This window comes from Nylanderia fulva, unplaced genomic scaffold (assembly GCF_048542155.1).
Source record: "Nylanderia fulva isolate GAGA-0341 unplaced genomic scaffold, ASM4854215v1 Scaffold79, whole genome shotgun sequence".
Classification (NCBI taxonomy): Eukaryota; Metazoa; Arthropoda; class Insecta; order Hymenoptera; family Formicidae; genus Nylanderia; species Nylanderia fulva.
The window spans coordinates 483,440-494,289 of record NW_028190905.1 but is presented as its reverse complement, the minus strand read 5'-3'; the positions used below and the strand labels follow the sequence as shown (position 1 = coordinate 494,289).

At 40.5% G+C, this 10,850-nt stretch overlaps 1 pseudogene; it reads left to right on the top strand.

Moving 5' to 3' along the window:
* The first annotated feature begins 8,885 nt into the window (after positions 1 to 8,885).
* On the top strand, positions 8,886 to 10,443 carry LOC146720075 (uncharacterized; annotated as a pseudogene).
* The last annotated feature ends 407 nt before the right edge of the window (positions 10,444 to 10,850 follow it).

Genomic DNA, 10,850 nt, shown 5'->3' with positions numbered 1-10,850 from the left:
TCTATCCATCGAAAGTTTTTTGAGAGCAGGCCGCCATGTTATTTTTCTGAGTCATTAACAAATTGGTACTCTGGAATTACGAGCAATTATTTTTCATTGTACGGGCTAGTATGAATTTCAAATCAAATCTCTATAAACGACTATTATATTTTGTGCACTAAGAATAACATATCGCACTTATTTTCTAGAATCAAATTGTAATCAGTTTTACTTATATGTATGTATGTTCAATGTGAACTTGCACCTTGAATAAAATATCACAGTTACTTTTCATGGTAATATATTATTACTAAATTTAGATAATATACACTTTACGTATGTTCACTTTGAACTGGCACCTTGAATAACATATCAGTTACTTTTCGTGATAATTTATTATTAGATCGTTTAAATTTTTAAAGGTTTAAATTTTTGAGTACCTTCTTTTGAACATGGTCTGACCTTTTCATTTTTATGATTTTTTTAGGATACTATTATATATGCATAGGTAATTTTGATTACAAGCTCCGCCAAATAGCGGCTCGACGCATTTTAATTATATAGGATATCACAGCATTCTCTTGGCGATTAGCGATGCAAAATATCTTTTCTGTGGTCGATATCGGTGCAGAAGGCAGACAGAGTGATGGAGGGATTTTTAGAAATAGTGATATGATTTTTAGAAGTAAATTCATGGCCGTCAGATCTGTGGTCCGTAATAACGGATTTCTGTGTAGTATTTCTATTAATATGATTTCTATGTTCCTTAATGCGTGTTTTTAACTGTCTGCCTGTCTGGCCCACATACGACGCATCACAATTTCTGCATGAAATTTTGTACACAACATTATTATGCTAATCTTTTAATATTGTACCCTTATGGACACGGATGAACGAACGGAGCTTATTTATGCCCGTGTAAGACATTTTTACATCCAAATCACGGACCATTTGACCAAACCGCTCAGAAAATCTAGGTACATATGGTATATTGAAATATGTGACGGGCGCTGAACTGACATCCGTGACTCCATTATCATAATCAGAGTCCATATTCCGCGCTCTAACAAACAACGTCTTGAACCGCTCACAAAGCGTATCAAAAATTAAATTTAATGGAAACCCATTATCACGCAAAATGCCAATGACCAGTTCAAGATTCTTTTCGTGAAATCTCGGATGTGACAGCCAAAACGCTCTATCCACTAAACCAAGAATAGTACCTTTCTTATGGCAGAGAGGATAACAGGAGTAGAAATTCAGGTATCTTCCTAAAAACGTTGGTTTATGGAACCAATCAAATTCAATAAAACCTTCATTCAAGATAAACATAACATCCAAGAAATCCAGTCTGTCGCCCGTCTTCTCCTCGACGGTAAATTGTAATCTATCATAATATGCGTTGAAGCGTCTTAATACTTCCCGACTCGTTGAGAAAGAGACCGCCAATGCGACATCATCAACATAACGCACATAGAACGGAAGACCGAAAGGAAGCTCCTCTATCACCCTACTCTCCAAATTGCGCATAGTCAGATCGACCACTATTGGGGACAGCGGAGAGCTCATGGGCGTCCCAAACGTTTGCTAATAGATGACCCATCAAAAGAGAAAAACGTGGAGTGAAGAACCAACCGAATCACCCAAAGATGCCGCGTGATGAGTTTCTATATATAGATAAGATTGCTCTTTTTATTTCAATATCTGAACTATCGTCGTATTCTTTCACTTTTATGATATAAAAACAATGCTTCTTTTAAAAATTAAAGATTAGAATTGCACTCAAAGAATATTCGAAAAATAATGAAAACTGACTTCTTTTTTTTTATGATTACGTCTTGACTGAGGGAGAATCATTAGTTGCCGCATCTGATATATTGGCCCAGCTATCTGTCGAGGCAGAATCTGTTGATTTTTGAGATAGCGTAACCCTTTGAGCAGTACTAGATGTTGGTTGCATTGGACATTCATCGATGTCTGCCGGTAAACTAATGACTGTGCTGTGATATACATATAGCAAATCAATTTATAATTGTAATAAATTTTTTCTTTTTTTCGATCTGATACCTAAGCTAATAAACGAAAAAGAATTGAATCGAATTGATAATGTTTATTTAATTTATTTTAATTTGTTAATTTAATTTCAATCAGTTTTTATTTTTTTTTATTTATTAAAAAGGATAAAAAATTCTTCGCTAAGATAGAGAGTGACATCCAACAGATGATATATAATTTGATGTCTGGAAAAAGCTGTTCACAAAAATACTTACGACGACTTTCCTATTATGTCATCCAGGAATTTCATCTGGTTGCAAAAGACAAAAGTCATCTTGTTATTTTTTACACCTCCAGAAGATCCACTCGGCACGTATGCGATTTCTTTTTTTTCGCCTTGACATAACTGTCGCGAAGTTGCTTCCATCGTTTTTGAACAAATTCTACATTTCCATTTCCTTTATTATTATGTAACAATACAGCACGCGCCGACGATACATCCGATAAATAAAGCGGGGAAAGGACGGTCGAACAATACTTTCCCTCACGACCCGTAATAATTAAAAAGATACCGAACGATCCCGACGAGAAACGGAAAATCCCGAACATACGCGAACGGCCGTATAAAAGGCCGAGAAAAACCGAAAAGAGTCATTCCGCTCTGTACCGTCTTAGGATGACTACTGCTCCGGAAAATGCCAAGAAAAGCATAGAACGAAGAGATCGGGGGTACCCTGTCTCGGTGTGGGTGCGTTCCCACTAACTAAGCTGCTCCAAACGTTTCCTTTCCGAATCCTCTTCTTACATTATCCTTCGACACAATCGGCCAAGAAAACCAGAGGTTGGGCGTTCTCCGCCTCTGTCGGGAGCTCCCGCGGCCAATCGCTTAATCCGAACCAAAAACAATAACAGAGTTCCCGCGACGCAATACTCCAAAATCAACGTCAATTTCGACAAAGGAAAACCCGAGCGTCAACTCTTTCATACGGCCGCGCGCGAGAGAGAAAAAAAGAGAGAGAGCGGATACGCGACAATAATACCGCGGGACCACACCCGCGCCCCGGACCGCGCCGCGCCGACAACCAAACGTAAACACGACCGCGAGAACTTAAAGGGCCGTGCATTTAAAGTCCCGAAACACGATCGAGACGCGAAATAATAACGATATTATTTCTGCCGTGCGTAACACGCCTGTTAAATTATAATAATAAACGCATCTGTTACAGTACCGTTATCTAACTCCGACGCCGATACAGATACCGTCAACAGGACCCGCGCCGAACAAACCGACACGCATTCATATCATACACAGATACACACGTCATACTTTTATAAAATCATCCACGCCGTCACACATACAGCGATACATGCATTACGCGACACATACACACACACGCGCTTAAACACACACACCTACACACACACACACACACATACTTGTAAATAACACACACAATAAATCTTTTTTGTTAAACCTACACCTCGTCGCACGCTTCTTGAATTTAACCCTTTCTCGAACCTTGTCGATCCCGATTGAGCGATCCGGCCGCGCCGAGAAAGAGGACCGTTATAATTAAAAAAAAACGAAAGGAATTAGTTTTAAAAAAGGAAGCAATATTTGTAAAAGGAAAAAACATATTTTCAATTTAATACACAGTAACAGTATGATTTTAAGCCATACATTGAGCTACTTAACGAAATTTCTAAAAATTTTTCAATCATTGATTGATTAATTAAAACTTTAATTATTATACAAACTTTGTAGCAAAACAAAATTGTCTAAAAATCTCCATAAATTTGAAAAATCTTTATAAATTTGAAATATCTCCATAAATAAAATAAAAGTTATAACTTATAAAAATGTATCTTCCATTAAATTCCCGACTTTATTCCATAATGCCTTTTTTCAAGCCTGTCCTTTTTTTTATTGGTATACGATGGTCGTATAATGCAGGTCTAGCGTACACAGCATTAATAAGTGCTTTATTATAATCGCCAGTATTGCTTGCTTGAACGTCTGTCGATTGATTCTTTTCAACTGTAAATATGAAATATGTACGAATATATACATAATATATATACATAAATAATTATGTGTACTACAACTAGTGTGAAATATGTGTATTGATTACAGAATTGAATATTACAAATAATTGTTCTTAAAATACTTACTAATAGATGCAACATTATTCTCGTCAATGTTTAGAAGTTGTATTTCTTTATCATAATTTTAAAAACATGAATGTTGTGATAAGGGAAGATATAGTGAGCCATCAATCAGCCAACCACAATATCCACATTTTATTGACTGTAAGAAGAAAAAAAGAACAATAAACACAATAATTTGTAATTTATAATAAAATATATCCGTATTTATATTAAACTGAAATAATCAGTGCAAATTAAACAAAAATATTCATCAAATTCTAAACTAACCTCAAAATATTATTATAAAGCGCAATGTAAATACAAACAATTACAAACATTACAAAAATAATATTTCAACATGCTATAGATACTCACAGGATTTGTATTTTCTTTGTTTATGATAATCAATTTTATTAAAAAAAACACGAAAACTATTTTCAAAACAAATTTGGCGTCTTTTTTTCGATTATGGCAATATGGCACCCCTTACTGCAGCGTATTCCGCGTATTACGCTTAATAATGGATTCGGCGGAACGGCGGCGTATCGAAAACGGTGGATTGTCTGCCATTGGTCGGAGCTCGATACGCTCGATACGCGCGTATCGCAATATGCGCCATGGGACGTCACCTTGACTCTTCCTTACTCGAGTCTGGACGTAACAGCACTTTATACTATTTCAGCGGGATTTTTTCCCTCTCTGCTTGTCACCGGAAGCATTTCCAAAGTAACGTCTAATTAGTTCGATTGCGATATTGCGTGCAAATGTTCTATTCGGATCTTTCTTATTTTTGTTACATTGGTTTGCCGCACTCTTTATTTTGCTCTTTGTGTTTAGGAAAACTATTGTCAATTAAAATATTTTAACTATTTCAATATTAGTATGGCGAAATTAATCGTCAGAGAGTAAGATTGCGTGGTTAATTAAATTATAAATATGTTATTGTCTGAATGATTATAACCAATTATTAAATATTATTATTATATTTATATATATAATGTTAATTATATATTTTATTTATATTAAAAATATTTTTTATTAAAATATTTATATATGAGAGTTATTAAGCGCTCTCGTTAAATGCCTTTCGCGAGAAAATTTTAACGCAGTAAAAAGATAGGCGAAACGCCGGAAATCGCGGATCGCAAGCGAAGAGTCGCGATTCCGACCTCCTTCGCTTGCACCTACATAAAAACGCGTGAGCAATTGTCTAACCAATCAGGTGCCTGTTGCCAGGCATCCCTTCCGAAACGAAATAGCGAAAACCAAGTTAACGAGAAATCAGGAGCTTAAGACGAGGGCAGTAGCTAACAAAAATCCGTAAAGACAAATCGCTAATCAGAACCTTTTTTTTTTTTTTACGACGGGAATGTGCTTACACATATCCGCCACTTTGGGGGAAGCTTTGGATTATGTGGGGATGGTAAACGTTCAATGACGAAAAGAGAGCTGAAGGCCCTCCCCGACCCACTAAACCCGTCGACGGTCCTCTGTCTGGCGTTATTGTGAGTGTCCTGGGAATTGCTCTTCACATGCGCACAGGGCACCCACCGCCCGGCACACCAATTCAAGGTGTGCCTCATCCTTCTACCTGACCCTGAAGGGGCCAGATCGGGTAAAGAAGAGTGGAGACCACCATCACTCCTCTCCCTCACTCTGGGGAGCCACGTGCAATGAGTTCAAGGGCCCCCGCCCTTGGAACTCTGCAGCTCCTCCGTCCCAAATTCTGGCGCTCTCTCCACCTCCTTAGGGATTAGGATTCGACGCCAGAAACTCGAGACCTCCTCCGAGAGACCCTCTCCGAAAAAAGAGCCTCCCTAAGCAGGAGGGAAGAAAGTACGACACTCCTAAGAGTGTCCATCTCCTCTCCGTCCCGCGCCTCCCTCAAAATGTCCCCCGGGGACCCAACTTCCTCCGCCCCCAAAGGGAGGTTAGGATTTGGCCGAGCCCCCGGGAAACCCTCCCACGAGGGAGCCCATCTCCCGAAGGAGAGGGACTCCTTCACTTCCTCTCTTCTGAGGGAGAGGTGCTAGGCGTTAGCCTTCCGCGTCTCCCCCCTCCCCCCTCTCCTAATCGAGACGGAGCCCGACCCCCTTTGCCCCAAGGACTACCCCCGGCGATGTTGCCGGGGCGAGCCCACACGGCCCCCGGCCGGGCGCCCCCTCCTTCTCTTCCGGAGGCGTCAACAGGCACCCCGGTCCCCCAAATCGGTACCTGGCCGGCCGTAGAAAGTCCACACAAAGTGGACACCTCAGGCCGAACACGCACCCCACCGCCTTGTGGCCAAGGGAGTCGCAGCAATAGCAGCGGCGGCCCCTGTCCACCACCGAGGTGCATCGGCGCCATGTATGGCCAGGATACAGGCACCGATAACACCTCGCCGCACCCATAACATTGACGACAGTTGTACTGTCGCCAACTCCCCCTTTGCTGCTACTCCCAGCAGCCTCCTTCCTCCTGTCTGTCCCCCCTTTCCCCTTCCCTTTTCTCCCCCCCTCAACATCCTTCCCTTCTCAACATCCTCATCCATTTCCCAGCAACCCCCGTTCCCGTCTTCCCCCTCTCCCCAGGAACCTCTCGAGCCACCCCCGCCCGACCAGTTTCCATCTCCATGAGACGCCTCTCCAGCAACTCCAGCCGGTCCGAGTTGGTCTCCAGTCTTAAGGTTATGTCTTCAAGCCTGGCCCCCAACCCGCCCGGCAAAGGGGCCACCAGAGCAGGCACCCCTATCTCCTCCATTACATCGGTTCCCTGATCACGGACCTCTGTTCCGCGGTCAGAGACCACGTCCGCAGAGACCACCTCGACCCTCCTGTCGACTTCCTCCCCGTATCAGACACATTTCCTCCGCGTTAAGTCAGAGATGACCCACGCTTGTTTCTGCACCCAATACCGCACAAATTTGGAAAAGTGCTCCACCATTTTCATCACCGCATTCGGGTTCTCCTCTTTCAGAAATTGACCGATAGCCTCTACGTATTCATCGGTCTTGTTTTTCACTGTCTCATACTCCCTAAAGGACTTGCGAAACAGCTCCGCAGTAGGAGTCTTGGTCCCGGCCTCATCCCACCACGGAGCAAGATCCGTCTCCCAATCCAGGCCTGGCAGCATTGCTGTCGGCCTCTCCATGTTTGAAGCCTGCGACTCCAACTCCATCGGAGACGCAGATCCCACCTCTTCTTCCTCACACCCGTCGCTAGATGACGACGGAGCAGAGGCCGGGATACCTCTATTTCCGCCAGGCTCTGAAGCATCCGAGACAACTGGGCCGGTAAGACTCTTCTTTATTGTTCGTCTTCCCATGTTTTTGGTTTTGGTCTTTTTTTACTCGGTGACCTTCCAAGGGTGGCGGGCCGAGGCTCTTTTGACCCTACCAGGCCCATCTATCACACACACGCATACGCACATTCACCCAATGTCGGGAGTTGACCGGATCTCATCCACAGCCTGTTCGACTTGAGTGACCCTGCCAGAGACCTAAGTCCCCGTCGACATAGCCTGTGGGATCATTGATCCATCACTCCCGACATACAGACACACACCAGCTCGGGCCCTTCGGATGCGCGAGACCCGCACTCCGTAGGGGGAGCACATGACCCTCCCATGCAAAGTCCCTGAAGATACCCTCCAAGACCGAAGGGCCAGTGTACCTCCCTACAGAAGGTACTGGTTGCTGTTAGCACCCTTTGCAAGAGGATAGTCTTGCAAAGGGTGAGCCCCCTTGCCACGACAAGGCCGCGACCCACGAGGGGGCGCTAATCAGAATCTAACCTAACCAAAGTACAACTCGCTAACAAAAATCATAACCTGTACTTTAAACTGCTAAGCGCTGAATTATCTGATAACTAGTTGAGGTTTGACAGAATAAAAATAACTGGAAATACGAGAAATAAAGATTTATTCAAGAAGTAAACTCAGGAAGGAACTAAATTAATCTGGAGACGCTCGCCGATCCTTAGATCCCCATCCTTTAACCGACTGACAAAGGAACATTAGGAGGTGGGAATTTTAATTTGAGATGAAACTTTGTGTGGTGATAGTGTACTTTTAGGGTGTTAATATACTTAAATACTAGAGCGCACTATTTAGCCAGTTTTGAGAAAAAACGGTCAAAAATTTTCGAGGACATTATAAGCCATAAAGTTTAGCCTTTTTTCGAATGGTCTGATGGCTCGGGCGATAGCGTGCTTGCTTCACGAGCCTGAAATGACGGATTCGATTCTCGATAGATGCAACTTTTTTTTTATTTAAATAATTATTTAATGTATTTTATTTAAAAATTTATATTCAAAAACCGATTTTTTTTACAAAATTCTCAATTAACATTTTTCATATACTTTTTTTTATTGTTACAAGTATTTACGTGATAATAAAGTATTTTCTGCGGAATATTGTGTATGGAATCAGAATTTTTAAAGCAAAAGAATCCTTATCCAAGAAATCGTTTTGAGGCTACGGATTTGATCTGACATGTTTACCTTTTTCTTATAATACAAAAGAGGCAGAGAGCCTCAAGTGAAAGTAACCGAGAAGGGTCTGGGATATTCTAGATTTTTCTCACGCTAATCGTCGAGTAGTGGGGAGCGAAGAGTTCGCCGAGGCGTTACAAACAAGAGCGTGTACTGCATTTAGAAGTACTGGTTAGAAATTTCTTGTAGTTTTACAATTATGAAGTACGGAAACGTTTTCCGGTGAAAATAAAGAGTGAAAAAATTGCTGGCCTTTTGGGAATTGATTGTAAAAAGAAAATTCCCGAAGAATCCATGTATAGCGAAATATCGAAATTGTGATTAAAGGATGCAGTAGTATATTATGAAGGATTGCTCAATGAAAATAATTTGATTGCATCGGAATTTTCAGCTACAATTTCTCACGAAGCTATACTGATAGAACAAGAACTTATGAAACTACATTGAAAATGCTGGATAAAAAAATACTTGTAATTGAAAAGGCATTGATTTATATGAATGAAGAGTGTGAAGAAGTATCTTCTGAAAAAATAAATTTTTTATTGGACAAGTATAAACCAGAAGAAAAAAGAGCAAAGCTATAGAGTATATTTTTTTGGACTATAAAATAAAAGTCATCAACATTACCAAAGCACATCCTACGTGAAGTCTGCAAACTTTGAATAAGAAAGGATGTCGACGTTTGAAAAAAATGAAATATTTTATCCCGGTGGGAAGAAGACGTAAAAAAAGGTGGAAATATGTTCGATAAATATTCAATTATTGATTCCTGGACTTACGACCGTTTCGTTGAAGCTAGACAAAATTATCAACAAGTCACGACTAGAAATTTACAATAATGGGCTTTAGTTGCTGCAGAACAATATCCAGACTTTACATTCAAAGTTTCTAACTCATGGACAATAAAATTTAAAAAAGTCACCAAATTTGTATTGCAAAAGGAAACTGCAACGATAGAAGAAATCTTGGCCTTAGCAAAAACTTTTCAGATACAAACTTTACAATTAATACCAAATTTCAATAAGGATTACGTCATTAATACTGATCAGACAGGTATGTGGAAAAATTCTAAAAGGTTCAAATATTTTTATATATGTAAAAAACTAATATAAATTTTAAAAATCTGATTTCAAAAATACCATTTTATATAATTTATGTCATTTTTTATTTTTATTTATTTCAGGCTGTCAGTATTAATCTACTTTTAAAAGAACTCTGTGAAAAAGGAAAAAAACCGTATTTGTCAAAAGACAAGATATGAATAAGGTTACACATTGGTACATGGTACAATATGCTCTCACCCTGTTTGGATAAATATTACCCAGTGTTTTTGTATGTCCGCAAGAAGCAACAGGTACATTTGAATCCAGGATTAAGAAGTTGGTGAATTAATACGCAAATAAATATAAGAATGTCGTTATCACGTCATCAAAATGTGGAAAGTTCTACAAGTTTATACATCGACTTTCTCAACAATTGTCTGAAATCCTACGTGGGAAAAAAGAAGTTTCTTCTTCTCGTCGTCTTCTGGGGAGGACAAATAAAACCTGAATTATACGATGAGGTCTTTTAGAATAATAATAAAATGCCAATTTGTACTATAAAAGTTATTCCTCCGAAGTGCACTCCTCTGGTTCAACCCCGCGATGTTTATTTGTATAGGCAGGTGAAAAATTTAATAGTAGTAGTAGTAGTAGTAGTAGTAGGAAGAGCGGGTGGAGCTATATATAAAGTCCCTAAAGATCACCTAGATCTAAAAGTTCCTTTGCGACACCCCGCTGTGCTTGAGGATTATCCCTGTAAACCCAATCCGGCGTTTATCGCCAGATTGCACAGGTTGTTTATCCTTTGATTATGCAGTTCATCCAGTTCCATGAATGTGGACCCTAGATGTCTATATCTTTTCCAGATAAGATCTGGACAGCGGCACAGGATGTGTATGTTATCCTCCTTATTTTTGCCACATAGTCGGCATGTGTTTTGCGCAACTAGTTTTAAGTTAAACATGTGAGTCCGGAGGGCCACATGTCCTGTGAAAAGACCGAGTGCAAGTCTTAGTCTCCCCCGATTGAGAGCCAATAGCTCTTTTGATCTGCTAGGTGAAGGTTGATTAATTAGGATCTTAGCTTGTCTGCATCCTCGTGCTTCCCCAAGAGGCCCGATGTCTGCTTCGGAGCTGTTCCCTGATAACATTTTTGCCCAAGGCAAAGGGAACTCCAACAATCTGTTTAGTCGGTTTCTCAAGGGTACCCGCCTTCG